This window comes from Eurypyga helias, unplaced genomic scaffold, assembly GCF_000690775.1.
Source record: "Eurypyga helias isolate BGI_N326 unplaced genomic scaffold, ASM69077v1 scaffold26516, whole genome shotgun sequence".
Classification (NCBI taxonomy): domain Eukaryota; kingdom Metazoa; phylum Chordata; class Aves; order Eurypygiformes; family Eurypygidae; genus Eurypyga; species Eurypyga helias.
In genome coordinates, this window is record NW_010256371.1 from 33,883 (window position 1) to 37,853 (window position 3,971).

Consider the following 3,971-nt stretch of genomic DNA (forward strand, 5'->3'; position numbering starts at 1 on the left):
TCATTTGCCAGCTCCAAATTAATTGTTCTTTGGAGGAGAAGGGGCCCGGTGGTCTGGCATTGCACAAAACTCAGCACTTTCCAAGCACTGGATGATCCTCACAAAACTCCCCCTGAAACTGATGTCGAGGTTTCCATAAAAAAGAAACTGAGGCACAGAAGTTACATAACTAGTCCAAAAATTTAGGCATCAACATAAGCATTTTTGGATTTGCAGAGAGATGTTCCTGGTTTCCCTTCTGAGCTCAAACACCGTCACCTCCCCCTAACAAAATCAGTGCCATGAAAAGGCATGGGAGTAAAGACAGCGGCACAGCTCAAGGAAAAGCAAAGCACAGGCCTCCAGATGCCAGGCACAAGTCTAGCTAAATGCTTTCCACAGAGGAAAATAAAAATAAAGAGGATTTAAACTCCCGATCTATGAACTAATGCAAACATATGTACATGCAAAATGGGCCTCTGCTGCTGCTTATCTAGAGACACTGTAGACAGCTCAGGTTTACCACTGCTGACAGGCAATGAAAACAGTCTAATATACCGTCTGCTCTCACCCTTAAATCCCTTTTTGGAGATCAAGATAAATATGCAGTTCCTTTTCCCGAGTGCTCCAGACATTTCAGTGGAGTGGCAGAGCATTGTGAGGGGCTGTGCAAACGAAATCCCTCTGTAATACTGAGCGAGCGTAGCATTTACTTGTCAGCGTTCGTCAGCAGAGGCCACGCGGTCCCAAGCCGCATTTAAAAGTTGTGCCGATGAGCGCCCGCTGCCTTCATTTGTATGACATAGATGTCCACACGCGTGCACTTGCACCCGCGCTGAGCACAGCGGGAGGGAGAGGGAATACGGGCACACGCAAGCCCTAAATCAGACCCTGGCTTAGCCACAGCCCAAAGGCAAAGCAAGCCATTCCCCTCCCCGGTGCAGAAGCCGGGCAGCCAAGGGGTTAAAGAGGCCGTCTGCCAGGGATACTGCTAGGCTGGGTGCTGGTCCCCTAACCTGCTTCTGCACGTGTGCTTTTCTGTCTTCTCCGGAACGACCAGAGCCCCTGCCAAGTCGTTCCGCACATACAGCTGCAGACTGAATTGGGTGCCAGAGGTTAAAAGGCACTGAAGGGCTAGCCAGCTCATAGACAATGATCATTGGGCCTGAGAAAAAAATGAACGCAATAGCTCATCCATTCAGCTCTGCTAACCACCTCATCTCTGACCTCGGAGGACTACATTTTTAAAGGCTGACAAGTAATTCAATCTCCAATTAACAATCTTAAATGGTGCAATGCATATTGCTGTAAAAATGTTTCTGCAAGAAAATATCCAAGGGTGAAAGAGAATACATCTGGTGGAGAAGTCCAGAACCGATGCTTCTGCAATTAAAGGATTTAGATGGACCTCAATGAGACACATGGTCAGCAGAGGCATGAGCAGGTTTAGAAATGTTGCCAAATCAAGTTAAACAAGAGATGCTAGAAATAAATGGGAGAAAAGACCATACGGGATGAAAGCCTGTATCTGACACAATCAGGATCTGCCCAAGGGGTAAACTTCAAACCCTGAGTTTGGGTGCAGCAGGAAGGCACACATGAAGTAGGAGGTTAAGAAGTAAAAGTAGCTTTAGCCTGAGGCTTACAGTGGGTTTAACGACCAGACACAGTGCTGGAAGGGTTAAATATGCAAAGCAGGCCCTTCCTAGCAGGAAGGTTACTAGCGCTCAAGGGAACAGTCAAAGATGCAGCTACCAGAGCCACAGACCGGAGATCAAGAAAGGTCCATCAAGAGGGCGGGAAAGCCCAGGTTCCAGGATTCTGAGGCCGAGATACACAATACGCATATACCTGAATATTGGCAATATCTGGTGATCAATCTGGTGGCAAAAGCAGACAAAAAAGAGCAGCCGTGAACAGCAATGCACCAGGCAGTAAGCTTCTGGCACCAGAAAATCTGCTTTAAATTAAATTCTTTCCAACCCATGAAAGCTCTGAAAGCCCAGAACCAGGTTTCTGTGCGCCTGGACTGACATGCTGCCAGCCAAAGGAAGCTGCTGTGGGTGACAGGCCCCACAGCGAGATCCCAAGCTTGCCCTTCCTGCAGTTTCCAGCGAGGACCACTGACTTCTGTTCCTACTGCCCTCCTGTAGGCTATCCCAGCGCCCTCGCTTTCTAGACAGAATGTCCCTCTCCCAGGTCAGCAGCTGCCAGCGTGACGTTTCTGCGCCCCTGCCCTGGAAGGTGTCGGCAAACAGGTCTGCTACCAGCAGCCCTCAGCAGGCTTCTCCCTAAGCCAGGCAGCAGGCCTGCCCCCACCTACTCCTTGCGCATTTGATGCCAAACAGCCTCCCAGTCGCTAGGGACCCGGGTCAGATTGGGATAAACCACTCAGCCACCCCTTCCTCTGCTCCTGAAGGTAAAGCTGTCAAGCATGCAGAAAGCAGTGCATTTAACAGGGTACACAGGACAAAATGCTTCCCTTGTGCCCTCACCTCAACTGCGGGATGAGGACATCAGAGAAGTGGTCAAAAGGAAATGCAAAATCTAGAACTGCATGTGTTGCAGCTCAGCCCACGATTGCAGGAGCACACACTATTTTCCAGACAATGCAACCTTTGATAGCCCATGCTTACAGAACGCACGGGCAGTATTGTCCACGCTCAGGTAATTTTGACCTCCAAATCCACTCTCCCTACTGCAATGGAAAAGCACGTTTCTTGTTGTTCAGAGGATCTTTTGGCCGTTACAAAGGAGAGCCAGGATTCTAGCAGCCTTTTCAGCCTTTCAGCCTTCAGACCATCCTCAACAGGTTTATAGGCATGTCATATGCATATTAATCATTTTCTAGCACTCAACCCCATGATGACCAGCTGCTTCCTCTGTGCTCCTTTTCAGAAAGTGAGCTGCGAGGTGGTTGAGACACTCACGGCAAAGCTGGTTTGGCTACAAACTTGATTGGCTCCTGTGTTTCATCAAAGAGGAAAGATCTGAAAAAATGACAGCAGAGGGCTTGAATGGGAATCATTATGTAACATAAGTGCTGTTATTATTCAGAGCATATCATGTGTTTATATCAAATATAAGTGCCAGATTTTTATCCGAATAATTTCAATAATTGCAATTCCCATCCCACAATTTATATTATCTGCCAGAAACCTGAAGCAGAAAAGGCACACACACATACTATAAATAGCCTATTTTTCATAAACAGGCAGAAATTATCAGAATGAATGTCTCATCAGAAAACACAATGTAGGAACTTAAAACCTGACTGCTATTATGTGCAGTCAAGCCTCAACAGATCTTAGAGTGTTCATTTCTATCACTCAGCTCTTCCCCCCCACATATCATGTCATTAGAGGGTAAAATAGCAGGAAGGCTGAGGACCCAAGCTGAGGTAGGATGCCAGCAAGAGCCATGCTCCTGAGCCTTCAGCCTATTGGCACGGCGGCGGGAGCGCAGCCATCTCCTCTCTGCCTGGAGACGGACTGCACTTCTTGCATTCCTAATCTATGAATGTGTGCAGTTCCTGCACTTTTAATTTACGAGCATTCGGTGGGGGACCCTTCTGACTTGGGAACATATTGGCTCGGTCTAATGCTTGGAGATTATTAAAGTCAGAGCTATACTCCACTATCAAGTCTACAGATCTTTTATTTAGAAGATATGGTGCTCTAAATGCACAAAGAGCTCCCTGTCACCTTCACATTAAAGCCCCTAGTGCCTGGTAAATGGAATTATATAGCTGTCATCTCCTTTCCCCAAAGTTTTAAGAGTACAATGGGCTCATTTTTTCACACTCCATCCCAGCTTCAGAACTAAGAGACCTACTTTGTATTGATTTAAAGTCTCAGAAATAAATAAACCTGCTTCACCAATGTGATTCACAAGAAATTCATGATACACTATTGCATGATATATTTCAAGCTGTGGCTCCAGCTCTTTTTTCCCTTTGGTGAGTGATGGGGGAGGTGGGAGGTAGGGGGAGG